Source organism: Ambystoma mexicanum, chromosome 6p, assembly GCF_040938575.1.
Source record: "Ambystoma mexicanum isolate Mex_15411 chromosome 6p, UKY_AmexF1_1, whole genome shotgun sequence".
Taxonomy (NCBI): Eukaryota; Metazoa; Chordata; class Amphibia; order Caudata; family Ambystomatidae; genus Ambystoma; species Ambystoma mexicanum.
In genome coordinates this window covers 1175822941-1175842267 of record NC_090935.1, presented here as the reverse complement: position 1 = coordinate 1175842267, position 19327 = coordinate 1175822941, and the positions used below count along the sequence as shown (strand labels likewise).

The window sequence follows — 19327 nt, the reverse complement described above, 5'->3', positions numbered from 1 at the left end:
AAATGCATCTTTTTAAAATGACATTTTAATTTAATTTTTCTTTCTCAGAAAGTAACAACATGTCAACTTACTTCAATTTAGAGATAACCACCATAAAATATATGTTTTCAAATTCAACGATTTATGCTGGAACTGCGGACACTACTTTGACCATGGCATGCCCTTCTTAGAGTGAGCTATCATTTTTTCGCAGTGTATTCATATACCCAAATAGTTATGAACACCAAAAGTCACCAAATTGTGGATTTCTGTCATTTATAGGAGTGTCATAATACCATTTTGATCTCTAGCTCAGATTACACACATTACATCATGTTGATATTTACATAGAACTGACGACCATTTTGTGATTTTTAATATGAGTCCTGGATGAGTTTACAGGTACACACAATTCTCTTTATATCAAGGAAATTGAGTCCCATGTTATTCCATAGCAATGCATTAATATAGTTGTCTTGAGCGTCACATTCAGAACCCAGGCAGTTTTGTTTCTCCAAAGTCACATGACCTGGACTTCTGCTTGGCTACATGTTATTCCAGCTCAGCAATTTAGTCCATTAGGCCTGTTTGAAGCCGAGGTACTGTTTATTGGGAAAGTAAAAGTTATCTGAAAGATTAGGCCAGTATTCCCTTATCTGGCCCCTTCCATTGATTCAATACCCAAAAGTGTATTTTGTTGCATTTTGCTGAAACAGACCTACATTCCTGGTAAGCCATGCACAAAAGGTCTCTGGGGTCAGAGATTCAGATACACTGTCCAGTAGTTCAATGGGGATGCTGCAAACACAAACTATAATCATGTTTGCAAGCTGAAAACAGTGTCCTTTTAAATCAAAAAGATCTGTTTTATATGTCATATATTTTATTTCTATACATTGCATGTGGGCCTTCTTTCCATGTGTAAATATATTTCCTTAATCTAACAGTTGAAAAGACATGAGTGTTTACTCTGAATTGTCCACATGTGAGCCACAGTTTAACATGGAAAAACCGTGTCCATTTAAAAACAAAGTCGTCCTTTGCTTTCCAATGATGTCAGTTTGTATGTTGGAAAGTGTTTCTGTTCCTTTCAAATGAAATATGTCACTTGGCTTCGCTTTTAGATTCAAATTACAGTTCCTATTTATTTTCAAAAATGCACAGCATTTTAATGTAGGGCATTCTCATGTACCATGCTGCTGTTTGTTTTTCTAAGTCAAAATGTGCCTTTTCCCATTTTACATGAAGTCGGCATATGCAGCAACACATGTCTTTTGGAAACCAATGGGCATATTCAGCAGTATTAAGTTTTAAGGCACAATTTTCTTCACCTGGGTGTATTCCCATTTTTGTAATGTTGAGTGAGGCCCACTTTTCGCATTCACTATGCCTTAAGTTGGAAATTAACATGGTAATTCATAGAAATTCGCACAAAAATGGCGCACGCGGCTGGCGCACAGTGTCCCCGTGCGATACACTGCGCCAGCCGCGTGCGAAAAAATCCTTTTCATCGCACAGCGTATTCATGGATTTTAGCCTCCGAAACCAGCCGTGGCGCAGAGTGGCGCAGCGACCCTGCAGCAACGCCAGTTACGCCCCCAAGAACGCCCTCGCGCAAGGAAAAGCCTTCAAAATCCCCAAATCATCGCAAAGGGCTGCGCTAACCCTGGACCAGTTCACAGGGCTGCCAAACAGCAAACGCCAAGTGGGGAACGTGTATTTCAGTGGTTCGCGGGAAGTTCCACACGCGATTGTCCTGGGTACGTGTACATCAGGGGTGCGTGGGAAGTAACACACGCAAAAACAGCAGGGTACGTGTATTCCAGGGGTGCGCGGGAAGTATCACACGCAAAAGCAGCAGGGTACGTGTATTTCAGGGGTGCGCGGGAAGTATCACACGCAAACGCAGCAGGGTACGTGTATCTCAGGGGTCCGCGGGAAGTATCACACGCGATTCCATCAGGGTACGTGTATTCCAGGAGTGCGGGGAAGTATCACACGCAAAAACAGCAGGGTACGTGTATTACAGGGGTGCACGGGAAGTATCACACGCAAAAGCAGCAGGGTACGTGTATTTCAGGGGTGCGCGGGAAGTATCACACGCGATTCCATCAGGGTACGTGTATTCCAGGGGTGCGCGGGAAGTATCACAAGCAAAAGCAGCAGGGTACGTGTATTTCAGGGGTGCGCAGGAAGTATCACACGCGATTCCATCAGGGTACGTGTATTACAGGGGTGCGTGGGGAGCACCACACGTGAATTGCACGTGTGGGTCCTCCCAGGTGTTCCCTCTACACCCTCCACGGCCCCTCCAGGTTGCCCATACCACAGGGGCCTACCCTGCACATGTCCTGCAGGCACCCCATCCACCATGGCCATGCCCCCCAGCCAACCCACATGTCACCTTGCACTACTGCCCACCAATGCATGTCCCCTGCACCTCCAGCCACCAGGGGCAGCCTCCACCAGGCCCCCACTCATGTCCCCTATCACCCCCAACCCCCAGCAGTGCAGGGGCAGCCTCCACCAGGCCCCCACTCATGTCTCCCACCACCCCCACCCCCCAGCCACCAGGGGCAGCCTCCACCAGGCCCCCACTCATGTCTCCCATCACCCCCACACCCCAGCAGTGCAGGGGCAGCCTCCACCAGGCCCCCACTCATGTCTACCATTACCCCCACCCCCCAGCCACCAGGGGCAGCCTCCACCAGGCCCCCACTCATGTCTCCCATCACCCCCACCCCACTGCCACCAGGGGCAGCCTCCACCAGGCCCCCACCCATGTCTCCCATCACCCCCCCCCCCAGCAGTGCAGGGGCAGCCTCCACCAGGCCCCCACCCATGTCTCCCATCACCCCCACCCCCCAGCAGTGCAGGGGCAGCTTCCACCAGGCCCCCACTCATGTCCCCCTGCACCCCCACCCCCCAGCAGTGCAGGGGCAGCCTCCACCAGGCCCCTCTCATGTCTCCCATCACCCCCACCCCCCAGCAGTGCAGGGGCAGCCTCCACCAGGCCCCCACTCATGTCTCCCATCACCCCCACCCCCCAGCATTGCAGGGGCAGCCTCCACCAGGCCCCCACTCATGTGTACCATTACCCCCACCCCCGAGCCACCAGGGGCAGCCTCCACCAGGCCCTCACTCATGTCCCCCATCACCCCCACCCCACTGCCACCAGGGGCAGCCTCCACCAGGCCCCCACTCATGTCCCCCATCACCCCCACACCACTGCCACCAGGGGCAGCCTCCACCAGGCCCCCACCCATGTCTACCATCACCCCACCCCCCAGCAGTGCAGGGGCAGCCTCCACCAGGCCCCCACTCATGTCCCCCATCACCCCCACCCCACTGCCACCAGGGGCAGCCTCCACCAGGCCCCCACTCATGTCTCCCACCACCCCTACCCCCCAGCCATCAGGGGCAGCCTCCACCAGGCCCCCACTCATGTCTCCCACCACCCCCACCCCCCAGCCACCAGGGGCACCCTCCACCAGGCCCCCACTCATGTCCCCCAGCCAACATGTCACCACAATCTAGATCCCTGGCCCTTATGGTCAGCCTCAAAATGCCAAACACCCACCCGAGTATTGCATCCACCCACTTAGAAATGGCAAAAACATGATAGAACCCCAATTGCAAGTTTGGAAATGAACACATGTCCCTCACATACACCCAATGGGTGTCAGTGAATGTCAAAACCCATATCATGATATGCATCAAAACAATGAGATGATACTACACATTGAAGTTTGATGAAAAAATATGTATTAAACGCAACATAAATCTAATCAAAAATAAAGAAACAATAATGGAAATTAAAAAAAAAAAAACAGCAGGTACGTGAAATAATGCAAAACCACAAATCATAATGCAAACGAAAGGTGTCCAAAGTCACAGTCCACAAAAGTTAATCCAATGGAAAATTAAAATCGAAAACCATTGCTCCATGGGGAAATCATAAAAAGAAATGAAAATCCAAAAGTCAACTATATACAGATAAACAATCCAGATCCCGATTACACGCGATGACACTCGGACGTGCAGTTTTACCACGTGTGCTCTGTCATCACGTGTCATGAGGGAAACCCCCGCGCGCGTCACGTCACAGACGCGCTCACGCGCTAAGGGCCTTTGGTCCAATGAAATCGCATATGCGTGCTGACGTGCATATGCGCTAAGGGCCTTTCCTCGATTTACACGCAGATGTGCAGGATTTTCACATCCAAAATCACTCTGTATCAAGCTGGCCACGCGTAAGCACACGGAAGACCACGCTCCTGCCCAGAAGGCCGAATTACTGCCCCCCAGAGCCCCAAGCATGCTCCCACCTGCCATCTGCTGCTGCCTGACTGCCTGCTGCCCACGTGCCCTGCCATTTGCTGCCTGCACATCAGCCAGGGGTTCTGTTGCTGTGACCACCCCTGCTGGAACCGAAGACTCCCGACTGGGATTCCATCGCTCCACAGCCCAGCCCCAGGACCCAGTTGCCCACCCACTCCTGCCTCTGGGGTTGTCATGTCGGGCACTGCAACATCTGGCACCACTGACAACCCCCGGCCAGAGAAGCAGAGGGGCACCAGCTTCAGTGCTAGGGAAGTTGGTGTCCTGGTGGAGCAAGTATGTGCCCTCTACGGAAGTGTGCGCGCCGACAAGGAAGGACGGACTCGGATCTGGACGGACATCGTGACTGCCATCAATGCGGATGGGGTGGCAGACCGCGACTTCCAACATGTCAAGAAGCGCTGGGAGGACTTCAGGTCCAGGACCCTGAACAAGGCCCGGCGCCTCTTGAAGGCAGCGGATGCTAAGTGGCGCCGGGGCAGATCAGATGAGGATCCTGGAATGCATATCCCCAGTGCTCCACGTCCAGGTCCTTGAGAGGCAGACCCGTCTGGGGTCGAGCGGTAAGTGTACATGCATCATGATTGTAAGCTGTGCGTGTGGTGATGTGCCAGTAGTGTGCCTGTTGCACATATGTTTGTATGGGGCCGAGTATGGGTGGGGGTGTACAGGGCCGTGCGGCAAACACATGCGAGGGCTGTCATGTGTGAGACATGGATGGTGCTTGTGTGTGTAGGCTTGCATGCCAAATGCAGTTGCGTGGGCACACATGTTTGGATGAATGTGTATGTAAGTAGGCATGGTCGTGATGTCATGCATGTATGTTGTTTTCAGCTGCATGTATCAGCTCTGTGTACATGTGCATGTGTGTGTATTTGACAAGGGTGCAACAGTGATGCAACATGGATGCATGTGACAGCGGGATGTGGAAGCCTGATTGGCAGATGTGACATGGATGCCGATCGGAACACTGCAACAGTTGGCTGAGGTGTACACATGCATGCAAGTGTGGTGGTGTGCGTGCATGTGTAGTGCACTTCCTGTGTTGCATGTGATGTCTGGCTCACCTTTGCCTGCTCATGCTGTTGTATGTGAATAGAAGAGCTGGCAGTTGCGATGTGGCTGTGGTATGGCTCATGTGTGCATGTAGAAATGACATGTGTGTTGCCGATTGTGATGCCATGTCTGAGGTTTGCCAATGCCACTCATGTGCAACTGTCATGTGTGTATGTGTCCATTGTACAGTGCCCTGATGCCTGTGTTTCATTTCTCCCTGTCTGCAGCATCAACTGATGAAGAGGGCGGAGAAGGTGCTGTGGAGCACAGCGGCGGGGATCGCACCGCCAGCCGGAGACGCAAGGCCCGGCTCCCCTCCCAGGTTGTGATCTCGTCGGGGAGTGAGGAGTCCGGTGCCGGGTTCCAGGCCGCAGCTGCCGGGGGGAGGTCCAAGAGGCGGAGGTCGGAGTTGGACTCCTCGGCAGCAGAAGGGGCAGCTGGGACCCCACAGGGCCCAACGGGGGAAGATGCCACGGAGTCATCCAGTTTGGTGGGGGTTTGGTGGAGGAGGAGGCCGTGCAAGCAACAGAGACGGGGTCTGGAGGTGGGGATTCCACTGGTGCTAGTGGTGCAGTGTAGGACCAGGGACAGGAGGCAGCACAGGTCGCCACGGAGGTGCCTGTGTGCAATCCTGTCCCTGATCCTGTCACTGCATCATCTTGCACCAGCAGGGATGCCTACGTCCAGACCCGTTTTCAGGCAGGGGATGAGCTCACGACAACTGGCCTTCCTCTGCCTGCGGACGTGGCTATCCAGGTCCGGGTTGAGCCTGTCCTGACTGGTGTGGCGTTGCGTCAACGGGCCATGCGAGGTGACCTGCAGTCTTTTCATGAGGAGACTGCACGTCATCTCGAATGGCTCGTTGATCGCGTCGGCCTACTGGGACAGGTCACCCAGGCAGGATTCCTCTGTTTGATGGGGCTTGAAAATGACCCCCTCCTCAACTGAACCCCCTATGCGCCAGTCGTCCTCCGTGCCATCTTCCCACCCATTAGTCACCTGGGTGCCCTGTGGAGCTGCCTCTGACGGTGGGGCCAGGCTGGTGGAGGAGGCATCCCTGCCACAGTCGGGAGTCGGACTTCCAGCAGGGGTGGCCACATCAACGACCGCACCCCAGCCAGCGGAGGATGTGCAGGCAGCAGGAGGCAGTGCACGGGCAGAGGCGCAGCAGCAGCAGCAATGTGGTGGGAGCCATGATGGCTCAGGGCCTTCGACATCGGAGGGGCAGGCCTCGGCCGGAGGGCAGGAGGACCCAGGATGGGAAACGTCTTCTGTGTGGCAGCGGTTGGGCCACGCCATAGATGCGGAGCGGCAGCGGGCGGAAGAGGCACGGCTCACGATGGTCAGGGCGGAGAACTCCATGCGGAGGGCCCTGAGGCGGGCCGAGTGCCTCGAGGCAATCCGCAGGGAGTTTGGGGGGAACATGTGGACGGCCCTGCGGACCCTCGGGGCCATGGAGGAGGAGCGCCTCTGGGACATTGAGCAGGAGTTCGATGATGCCCTGGCCCGGAACATCCGGAAGTGAGCCGTCAGACTAGCCCGCTGCCCTTGTCAATAGTTCTGTAGTTAGTGTTAGGTTTCCTTTGGTTTAGCATTTTTTTTTGGACCTTTTGGACAATGGGCCACATTTTTGTATATATTTTTTTTTAGTGTTATTAGATAGGTTTCATTTCTTCGGTTGGGATCATGGACCCTGGATTGTTTATCTGTATATAGTTGACTTTTGGATTTTCATTTTTTTTTTATGATTTCCCCATGGAGCAATGGTTTTCGTTTTTAATTTTCCATTGGATTAACTTTTGTGGACTGTGACTTTGGACACCTTTCGTTTCCATTATGATTTGTGGTTTTGCATTATTTCACGTACCTACTGGGTTTTTTAAAAAAAAATTCCATTATTGTTTCTTTATTTTTGATTCGATTTATGTTGCGTTTAATACATATTTTTTCATCAAAATTCAATGTGTAGTATCATCTCATTGGTTTGATGCATATCATGATATGGGTTTTGACATTCACTGACACCCATTGGGTGTATGTGAGGGACATGTGTTCATTTCCAAACTTGCAATTGGGGTTCTATCATGTTTTTGCCATTTCTAAGTGGGTGGATGCAATACTCGGGTGGGTGTTTGGCATTTGGAGGCTGATCATAAGGGCCAGGGATCTAGATTGTGGTGACATGTTGGCTGGGGGACATGAGTGGGGGCCTGATGGAGGGTGCCCCTGGTGGCTGGGGGTGGTGGGAGACATGAGTGGGGGCCTGGTGGAGGCTGCCCCTGGTGGCTGGGGGGTGGGGGTGATAGGGGACATGAATGGGGGCCTGGTGGAGGGTGACCCTGCACTGCTGGGGGTTGGGGGTAATGGGAGACATGTGAGGGGGCCTGGTGGAGGCTGCCCCTGGTGGCTGGGGGGTGGGGGTGATGGAAGACATGGGTGGGGGCCTGGTGGAGGCTGCCCCTGGCGGCAGTGGGGTGGGGGTGATGGGAGACATGAGTGGGGGCCTGGTGGAGGCTGCCCCTGCACTGCTGGGGGGTGGGGGTGATGGGAGACATGAGAGGGGGCCTGGTGGAGGCTGCCCCTAGTGGCAGTGGGGTGGGGGTGATGGGAGACATGGGTGGGGGCCTGGTGGAGGCTGCCCCTGGTGGCAGTGGGGTGGGGGTGATGGGAGACATGGGTGGGGGCCTGGTGGAGGCTGCCCCTGGTGGCAGTGGGGTGGGGGTGATGAGAGACATGTGTGGGGTCCTGGTGGAAGCTGCCCCTGCACAGCTGGGGTGTGGGGGTGATGGGAGACATGGGTGGGGGCCTGGTGGAGGCTGCCCCTGGTAGCAGTGGGGTGGGGGTGATGGGAGACATGAGTGGGGGCCTGGTGGAGGCTGCCCCTGCACTGCTGGGGGGTGGGGGTGATGGGGGACATGGGTGGGGGCCTGGTGGAGGCTGCCCCTGCACTGCTGGGAGGTGGGGGTGATGGGAGACATGGGTGGGGGCCTGGTGGAGGCTGCCTCTGCACTGATGGGGGGTGGGGGTGATGGGAGACATGGGTGGGGGTCTGGTGGAGGCTGCCCCTGGTGGCTGGGGGGTGGGGGTGATAGGAGACATGAGTGGGGGCCTGGTGGAGGCTGCCCCTGCACTGCTGGGGGGTGGGGGTGATGGTAGAAATGGGTGGGGGCCTGGTGGAGGCTGCCCCTGCACTGCTGGGGGGTGGGGGTGATGGAAGACATGAGTGGGGGCCTCGTGGAGGCTGCCCCTGGTGGCCGGGGGGTGGGGGTGGTGGGAGACATGAGTGGGGGCCTGGTGGAGGCTGCCCCTGGTGGCAGTGGGGTGGGGGTGATGGGGGACATGAGTGGGGGCCTGGTGGAGGCTGCCCCTGCACTGCTGGGGGGTGGGGGTGATGGGAGACATGGGATGGGGCCTGGTGGAGGCTGCCCCTGCACTGCTGGGGGGTGGGGTGCAGGGAGACATGAGAGGGGGCCTGGTGGAGGCTGCCCCTGCACTGCTGGGGGGTGGGGCTGGTGGGAGACATGTGTGGGGTCCTGGTGGAGGCTGCCCCTGCACTGCAGGGGGGTGGGGGTGATGGGAGACATGAGTGGGGGCCTGGTGGAGGCTGCCCCTGCACTGCTGGGGGGTGGGGGTGATGGGAGACATGAGTGGGGGCCTGATGGAGGCTGCCCCTTGTGGCTGGGGGGTGGGGTGATAGGGGACATGAGTGGGGGCCTGGTGGAGGCTGCCCCTGCACTGCTGGGGGTGGGGGTGATGGGAGACATGGGTGGGGGCCTGGTGGAGGCTGCCCCTGGTGGCTGGGGGGTGGGGGTGATAGGGGACATGAGTGGGGGCCTGGTGGAGGCTGACCCTGCACTGCTGGGGGGTGGGGATGATAGGGGACATGAGTGGGGGCCTGGTGAAGGCTGCCCCTGGTGGATGGGGGTTGGGGGTGATAGGGGACATGAGTGGGGGCCTGGTGGAGGCTGCCCCTGCACTTCTGGAGGGTGGGGGTGATGGGAGACGTGGGTGGGGGGCTGGTGGAGGCTGCCCCTGGTGGCTGGGGGGTGGGGGTGATAGGGGACATGAGTGGGGGCCTGGTGGAGGCTGCCCCTGCACTGCTGGGGGGTGGGGGTGATGGGAGACATGGGTGGGGGCCTGGTGGAGCCTGCCCCTGCACTGCTGGGGGGTGGGGGTGATGGGAGACATGAGTGGGGGCCTGGTGGAGGCTGCCCCTGGTGGCTGGGGGGTGGGGGTGGTGGGAGACATGAGTGGGGCCTGGTGGAGGCTGCCCATGGTGGCAGTGGGGTGGGGGTGATGGGGGACATGAGTGGGGGCCTGGTGGAGGCTGCCCCTGCACTGCTGGGGGGTGGGGGTGATGGGAGACATGGGTGGGGGCCTGGTGGAGGCTGCCCCTGGTGGCTGGGGTGTGGGGGTGGTGGGAGACATGAGTTGGACATGAGTGGGGGCCTGGTGGAGGCTGCCCCGGCACTGCCGGGGGGTGGGGGTGCAGGGGGACATGTGTGGGGGCCTGGTGGTGGGTGCCCCTGGATGCTGGGGGGTGGGGGTGCTGGGAGACATGTGTTGGTGATCAGTAGTGCAAGGTGACATGTGGGTTGGCTGTGGGACATGAGCAGGGGTGCAGGGTAGTCCCCTGTGGTGTGGGCTGCCTGCAGGGGCCGTGGAGGGTGTAGAGGGAACACCTGGGAGGACCCACACGGCCAAATCACGTGTAGCATTCCCTGGCACCACCTAAATATACGTACCCTGCTGAAATCGCGTGTGAATCTTCCCGCGCACCTCGGAATACACATACCCAGGCCAATCGCGTGTGGAACTTCCCGCGCACCCCGAAACACACGTACCCCGGCTAATCGCGTGTGGAACTTCCCGCGCACCCCGTAGTACACGTACCCAGGCTAATCGCGTGTGGGACTTCCCGCGCACCCCGAAGTACACATACCCAGGCCAATCGTGTGTGGAACTTCCCGCGCATCCCGAAGTACACGTACCCAGGCCAATCGCGTGTGGAACTTCCCACGCACCCCGAAGTACATGTACCCAGGCCAATCGCGTGTGGAACTTCCCGTGCACCCCGAAACACACGTACCCAGGCCAATCGCGTGTGGAACTTCCCACGTACCCCGAAACACACATACCCAGGTCAATCGCGTGTGGAACTTCCCGCGCACCCTGTAGCACACATACCCAGGCTAAACGCGTGTGGGACTTCCCGCGCACCCCGAAGTACACGTACCCAGGCCAATCGCGTGTGGAACTTCCTGCGCATCCCGAAGTACACGTACCCAGGCCAATCGCGTGAGGAACTTCCAGCGCACCCCGAAACACACGTACCCAGGCTAATCCCGTGTGGAACTTCCCGCGCACCCCGTAGTACACATACCCAGGCCAATCGCGTGTGGAACTTCCCGTGCATCCCGAAGTACACGTACCCAGGCCAATCACGTGTGGAACTTCCCGCGCACCCCGAAGTACATGTACCCAGGCCAATCGTGTGTGGAACTTCCCGCGCACCCCGAAACACACGTACCCAGGCCAATCGCGTGTGGAACTTCCCACGCACCCCGAAACACATGTACCCAGGTCAATCGCGTGTGGAACTTCCCGAGCACCCTGTAGTACACGTACCCAGGCTAATCGCGTGTGGGACTTCCCGCGCACCCCGAAGTACACGTACCCAGGCCAATCGCGTGTGGAACTTCCCGCGCACCCCGAAGTACACGTACCCAGGCCAATCGCGTGTGGAACTTCCCGTGCACCCCGAAGTACACGTACCCAGGCCAATCGCATGTGGAACTTCCCACGCACCCCGAAACACACGTACCCAGGCCAATCGTGTGTGGAACTTCCCACGCACCCCGAAACACACATACCCAGGCTAATCGCGTGTGGAACTTCCCGCGCACTCCGTAGTACACGTACCCAGGCTAATCGCGTGTGGGACTTCCCACGCACCCCGAAGTACACGTACCCAGGCCAATCTTGTGTGGAACTTCCCGCGCCTTCCGAAGTACACGTATCCAGGCCAATCGCGTGTGGAACTTCCCGCGCACCCCGAAGTACACGTACCCAGGCCAATCGCATGTGGAACTTCCCGCGCACCCCAAAACACACGTACCCAGGCTAATCGCGTGTGGAACTTCCCGCGCACCCCGAAACACACGTACCCAGGCTAATCGCGTGTGGATCTTCCCACGCACCCCGTAGTACACATACCCAGGCTAATCGCGTGTGGGACTTCCCGCACACCCCGAAGTACACATACCCAGGCCAATCATGTGTGGAACTTCCCGCGCATCCCGAAGTACACATACCCAGGCCAATCGCGTGTGGAACTTCCCGTGCACCCCGAAGTACACGTACCCAGGCCAATCGCTTGTGGAACTTCCCGCGCACCCCGAAGTACACGTACCCAGGCCAATCGCGTGTGGGACTTCCCACGCACCCAGGTACACACGCATACGCTATTTTTCACACAGCGGGTGTCTGTGTTTGTCGGTACCCCTTTGCACCTCATTTGTCCTAGAGGGCCACTGTATGGACCATTCATCATGGCTGTATATGGGTGCTTTTTGTTATCGCACATTTTGGCGCACATTTTTTTCAGGCGCAGGGACGCTACTGCCTGCTTTCTTGTGACGTACTTGTTTGGCCCTGTGCGCGTCTTTGACCATGCGCTGGTTTGCCCTATTCGATTCCATGAATACGGGTTGTAGGCGAGCGTGTGGGCGTTCCGCGCACTTGCCCCCTGTACTTCCCCCGTGACGCCCAAATTTTCACGCGTTGTTCCCCATTCCGAGTGTTACGCCACGTGTTCCGCCTACTTTTGTGATGTGCGCCGCGCTATGTGCGATTTCGCAGAGGCCGTGGCGCACTCTGTTGGATGACCTGTGCGTCGGCGGGCGCGGTGCACATTTTCTGCGCACATCCAATGTTTTCTCACGCACGGACTTCCATGAATCGATGTGCGCTGGTTTCCCTGCGATTTTCGCACTTGCACTGCGATTTTCGCACTTTTACTGCGAATCGCACGTTTTGGCACCTCTACGCAGGAATTTTCGGCGCACATTAATTCCATGAATCGACCGCTAAGTGTTTTGGGCTGGCCTGCATTTTTCCATCAGCCAGCTTTAATCTTGCAGCCGCCATCTTGCTTGGCCTTTCAATTCATATAATTCTGGAGCTGAATGTATACCCCACAGAGTAACCTTGACTACTGTGTACAGCAGATTTCAGAATGGTTGGTTGAAGGCCTGGAAAGAGCATGTTGATCAGATGCCTGCAGTCGCTACAGGAGCCAAGAAGCAGGAAGATACAATGAGTGAATACCATGAGTGAATCACAGGATAGTATATTTCCTGAAGATGTGGGGGCTGACCAAAGGTTGCATCTGAATGAGTTCTTAGATCACATTTCTAATGTCTTCTCTGAACTTCCTGGCTGAGCACAGGGGGTTCTATCATCATATTCACATGCCACTAAAAAATTAAAACAATCCGACATGCTCAATATGGACTGCCAGAGGCCTGTCTTCAAATGATCAAATATGAACTCCAGAAGGTGCTAGATTCAAAGGTCATCGAGACATTTCACAGTCAGAGGTCCTCACCGATCACACACGTGAGGAAACAAAGCCATTTTGGAGAATTTGTATGATCAATACACAATAGCAATTTCCCTCAGACCCATGCCTAGTGTGGGTGAGCTGATCTGACCAAAATGAATCCCCATACTGGACCTCATCAAATGCTATTGGTAAGTCCCCCTTGATCAGAAGATAAAGAAAAGGCTGAATTTAACACATTTAAATCCATCTTTCAATGTATTATATTGCTTACTGGATTAAATGGAACTGTAGGCAACTTCCAGCACCACATGCACTGCATAATGTCCCCTCATCAAGCCTTTGCTGCTACTTTCTTTGGCGACATTGCTATACACATCAGGTTCTAAGTTAAGCATATTTATCTTCTTTATCTAGTCACATATTATTTATGAACTATGAAACTGTCAGACACTTTAGACAAATGCCACTTACCCCATTCAATGGTGCATTTTATAGGATTATGGGCAATTAATGTGTTGGTTGAACAGCAGGAACGCAAAGTAGAAGCCATCTTGCAAAAATCCTCTGACCTCTACAAAAGCTTCTACCAGCCTTTGATCCTACAAACTGATACTTCAAATGTACATTTCATGAATACAATTAGACTGCAAGAGATTGTCGTGTCGGAAGCGGCCTCTGCAGTTTTTTTACATCTGTCCATGTTTGTTACGAGCCTCTGAGCTCTTGAGAGGTGTGGCTTGACATGCAAGGTGCTTTTCTCTGATCCCACTACCCTGTCTCTGTTTTGATTCTGAGAGCGCGGCTGTGGCTGAAAATGCAGAACGAGCTGCACGCTGCGAGAGAGTGAAGCCTTCTAGCCTCTCTCCCACCTGACTGTGTGTGCACGGCTGCAGACTTCCAGACAGCAGACTCCCAGTAGTCTGTTTACCGGCTCGGTAAGCCTTGGAGGGACAGTGATTGAGAGGGCACAAGAGGTCTCCGGGTTGCTCCAGGTTGCTCAATACCCACAAGCCAGACTCAGCAAGCACAAACTGATTCCCCCAATTGCAGAGCAAAGTATGGAATAAGTGCCTGGCCATAAACATCCTCCTATGAACTTCACAAAGACAGACAAAAGATAAAACCTTATAACAATGTTGAAGAAGGTGACGAGATGACAGAAGAGTGTGTAAAGCTAACCGTGTGCACAATAATCACAGAATTGTAACCTTAAGTGAGCAATTGGATAAGTGCACAAAGAACTCTTTGCAAAGATCCCCGCCTTAAGAATCCTTAAATCTTGCGACCTTGACTTTGTGCAGCCAATAAAGCGCCCGTTTGGTGCAATTTCCAGAATCCATTCTGTGCTTCCTGCGACTGCCTTACTTATTCATACACAGGAGGATTCCTTTAACTTTGTAGGTTACGATTTGGACATACCTGTTTCTGAAGACTTTGTTATCTAACCCATGTGAACATTGTGGAACATCGAAAGAGAACAACAAAAATAAAAAACAAAAAACACTTACTATTACAACTGAATCAGCAAGGGACACAGACAATCTAGCTGGGTGGAAATGGCTGAAGAGGCTGATTGGGAAGTTGTAGGAATCTGAGCCATGAGTGCTGGAAGTAATTACGTGGAACACTAGAGGACACTCACATTTTTGAAAATGGATGGTTCTTTACGTTCCCTAGTGAAAACCCCTATATTCTTACTCCAGGAAACTTGGCTCATGTCTGATTATCATATTGACACCCATCGAATCTTTCAGCATCATGCCAAAAAAGGTGCAAAAGGACGTTCCTATGGCAGTCTTTTGACGGCTGTCTTCCACGATTACCACGCCAAAGAAATCTCTGCTGCAAATGTTAATGATTGTGTATTGGCTGTGGAAATCAAAGCTAAATTGGGCACTCAGCCTCTGAATATGCTAATTGTTAATATTTATGATTCCCCCTCTAATATATCCTAGAATAACATCCCTGAGAGTCTCAATGAAATCTTGACCAATTGGCTACTGATCTGTGGGAATGAGATGGTATACTTGGTGTTGATCTTAATGCCTATTGTGGGATTTCTACTATGACAAAGTCATTTGACAATGTTTCCCAAACTAATGTCATGCTTAAGAATAAGTGTAATGATAGAGGGCGTGCATGGTCTAATTTTTTTCCAGATTGGGAGATATGGCCCTTGAATGGCCGGATGTTAAGTGGTACTCTGGGTAAGTGTACCTGGTTTGCTGGTAACAAATCTGCCACTTTAGATTACTTGTGTGGTAACATTCCAGCCCTTTCACATATTTGTGATCACTCCATGGTTTAATTGAAGTTGGATTTACCTTCACCTAGCCATTCTGATCGTGGTCCCACTAATCTTGGTGTATCCAACTCTGGTACCCAAATAAAATGGAATGCTTTTAAGGTGAAGAGAATAAAGAAAAGAATCAATAAGGTACTCTCCACTAACACCTTTTTGACTAGCAATGATATTGAACATATGATTAAGCAATGGACCAGTGAGGTAGCTGCCACCCCTGGTACCCCAAACATTGCCAATGGTAAACAACACAAATCAGCTTATGATAGAGAATTGGTGTTGGTGAGGCGAGTGCATCTCAGTGAACTACGGAAATTAAAGAAACTCCCAATTCCTGGGGATTAATTTTTATCCCGTATGAAAAAACGAATTAATGTATATAGTGGTTGGTGTAAACGTCACCATATAGGAACGATCAATGGAAAATGGCAAATGTTAATTAACACCATGCAGAAAGGTGATCGTGGCTCTATTTGGAGACTTCTAAATATAACCAAAGGTGTAGATCTGCCCCAACCGTTGAATGCTATTGATGAATTGATATGGTTCACATAAAAGATTAGGCAACACACAACTGTGTAAATGCTACTAGCAGCAAGCAGAGAACCCAAGACTAGGTCCAGTTCATAAACCCAAAAAGATTTTTTACTGTGGGGTGGACTCAAGTCTATTCATGAAGGAAAAGAATAGAACAAGGTTGTGGCTGAAGACAGAAGGATAGAGCTTAACAAGGATACTATCCCTGCCTACTGTGCACTCTCAGCTAGGTTGCGGTGTTACAACGCCTGTCTAATAGTGACAGAATAAGAGTAAAATTACCACTTCTATGGTGTGTAATACATTCAACCTTGAGAGTCCCAACCCACTCTCTTCCAAAATGGCTTGAATCGGAAGAGACTACCAGTAAAACCAGGGGAGAGGGAAAAGAAGAGTAAATCCAGGAAGAAAAAAAGAATCAGTTTTTCTCTTCAAAACAACTCATGTGACATCTAATGGGGTAAACAGTTTTTTAATAGCCCATTGATTGTCACACTAATCCTGGGGTACTCAAGTTTTAAAATGACACAAAATGAAGGAAGTAGGAAAAATTCCCATTCCCAAAAACACAAACAAAGACGATACAATCACCACTTCACATATGTAATCAACTTCATATTCATGGAAAGTGGGACAATGTAAAAAGGTTTGCTCAAACTAAAATGGGGGCAAATTGGAGCCCTTTTAGATGTAACAAACACAGTGTTTGTTACATCTAAAAGGGCTCCAATTTGGGGGCAAATTTCACTTACAATTTACACAGTTGTGTGTTGCCTAATCTTTTGTGTGAACATTACCTACTTAGGGCAATACCCTGTTAATTGGTAGAAATTGCCCCATTGTTTACTTATGAATTGATATGGGCCAAACACCTGACTGAATCCATGTATGATGCTTTCATAGTTGAGCCATTTCTACATTCTGATGGTCCCTGGCCTTTAAATTTCACTATTATGAGAATAATTGTCAAGCATAACAATTCCAGGGCCCCCGGTCCCAAAGGTCTTGCGTCATGTCATGTCAAAAACGATCCCATGGTTTGGTCTACAATCTTAATGTCCCTCTACAATAAGGTATGCCATGAAAAACGTATCCCTGAGTCATGGTCGAAATCCATACTAATTCCTGTGTATAAAGCAGGCTCACGTAAGATTCCCTTGAACTACCAGATCCTTTCCATACTTGACACCACCAATAAGATCTTTTCTGCCATAGTATTGACTCATTTTCAATCTTGGGTCGAGACCAACCAGATTCTCCATCCTTTTCAATCAGGCTTTTGGTCTGGATGTTGCAGCACCGATAACATCTGACTTCTTGATGCTATCATGTCCAAGGCCAAACATAGTCCTAACCCGTCGATCTATGTAACCTATGTCAACTTTAGCAGTGCCTTTGATATAGTCACTTGTAACAAACTATGGGAGATCTTGCGCGACTATAAATGTCCTGCATGGTTGTTGGAAATCATTGTCAAACTTCACCAGAATAACACTGCCTGTGTATGCTTAGACAATGAAGGTAGACTCACCAAGCCCATACAACTTAATAAGGGTGTCAAGCAAGGATGCTTATTAGCAGCGCTGCTTTTCAACCTTTATACTGCTGCTTTAATAAGACGTTTGGAGAGCCGTGCTAATTGTCCTGCGCAATTCTCCAACATCAAGGTTACTGCGCTACTTTACGCAGACAACCTTGTCGTTATCGACCATACCATTTCTGGAATCAAATCTATCCTGGAGGAATTGGGTGCTTTTTCTGCAGAACATAATATGATAGTTAATTTAAGAAAGACCAAAACAATGCTTATCTCTCCCAAGAAGGTTAATAGACCTACTATGAATATCAGTTGGGGCACGATCGAATATGCAGATGTTTATAAATATCTTGGTGTGGACATGGATAGCAAACCAGGGTATCTATCCCTGATAGAGTCACATTATCCAATATGCTGGATACACCTTAAAGTGACTTTTTTTGCTGTATAGACAATGGTTTGTTCCCGCAATGACATATGGTCTTGAAGCTCTCACCCTTGAACATCTTTCCCTGTTGGACAACATTGAAGGCTTTTTTTGGCGGTCTCTATTGAGTCTCCCTACATCCTGCCCAATTCAATATATAAGAGCGGAATTCGGCTTAACATCGCTTAGAGCCCTAGTCATACTCCAAAGAGATATTTTGCCTCTCCGAGCCTTGTGCCACCCCATTAGTGAGTTGCTTCAGTTCATCGGCCAAAATGTCATTGCTTTAAAAACAGGAATAACACAGATAAATGCATACAATGCCATGTGTATGAAGTCCTACTCTACCCTGAATCATCTACAGGTATCACAGTCCTCAGTTGTACCTGATAAGTTGTCCTAGCTCTGAGGTGAGGAGATTTCACCTACAGATGCGTATTAACCAACTACCAGTTAGAGCCACTCATGGCTCACAGTGGAAGCTTGCATATGACCAACGTATGTGTCGCATATGTGCGGTGGAAGGTAATCTGGAGACAGTCAACATGCGCTCACTGCTGGCCCCAAAATAGAGCATGTATACAGAGCCCGCTATAGCTGTTTCTATCATTCATTCGAATGGGTAGCTACAACCTTTTTTTGGAACCTGTGTCTTAATACCTCATCTGAAACCTTAATCATTGCCTTGTACAATGTTTGGACCGTGGCAAATCAAACGAGTTTGTCTCTTGGTGATAGTGTATATACAAGGTCATTTGATGTAACCAGCTGATGATGTATTGGATGAGGTAAATTTGCACTAACAGTGATAACGCACCTTTGTTATGAATTCTTGGAAACTGTTGTCAAATTTTAAACATCATAAACCAATACTAGACAGTTTGAATGTTCTTGCTGATGTATGCTATTTACAATGTCAGCCTAAGGTTAAGTCTTAGCATGAATCTTGGTAGTATATGATCACGCTCATTTACAAGTCGGCACTGTCTTTTTTACTTGTATATCATTATGTTCATTTAGAACTTGTCTTTGTCTTTTTAAAAAAAATGTGTACTTGTATTTATATCTATATCTAAAGCATGAACTGTTGAGTTGAAGTTGTATGTAAACTCTTGTGTGTAATGTTGTAAATAATTCTTTGGACTAATAAACAACAATAATAATAATTAAAAAAAAAGATACTTCAATTCTCGGGTTTGGGCAGTTCCATCACAAGAACATGAGAGGAATGAACAATTCATTATTTTCATGAGCCATGCGATATTCCCAAGAGAGAAATCATTGCATTATTCCACTGGGAGTGGGCAGCAGAAATACCGAAATATCATTTAACAGGACAACATTTTGATTAGTCACTGACTAGTGCCCTCTGGCCCAGGATAAGGACACGAATCCCTGTGTAATGAATTCGTTTTTGGGTTTGCAGCCATATGTTTTCACTATATAGAACACAGAGGGAAAATATCAATCGCATTTTGAATTGCTGAGGCAGCATCCTCCTTCCCCCTGGGAAGAACATAGAGAGGCAGATTGAAAGGAGGTGCATGTGATGATTTTCCATTTGGAAGGCAAAGTGAAGGG

General features: G+C 51.3%; 1 protein-coding gene across 1 annotated transcript in view; it reads left to right on the top strand.

Annotated features, from left to right (window-relative positions):
- Positions 1-19327, top strand: part of ALDH1A1 (aldehyde dehydrogenase 1 family member A1) — a 653703-nt gene that overhangs the window by 90249 nt on the left and 544127 nt on the right. The gene's annotated exons all lie outside the window — the stretch shown is intronic.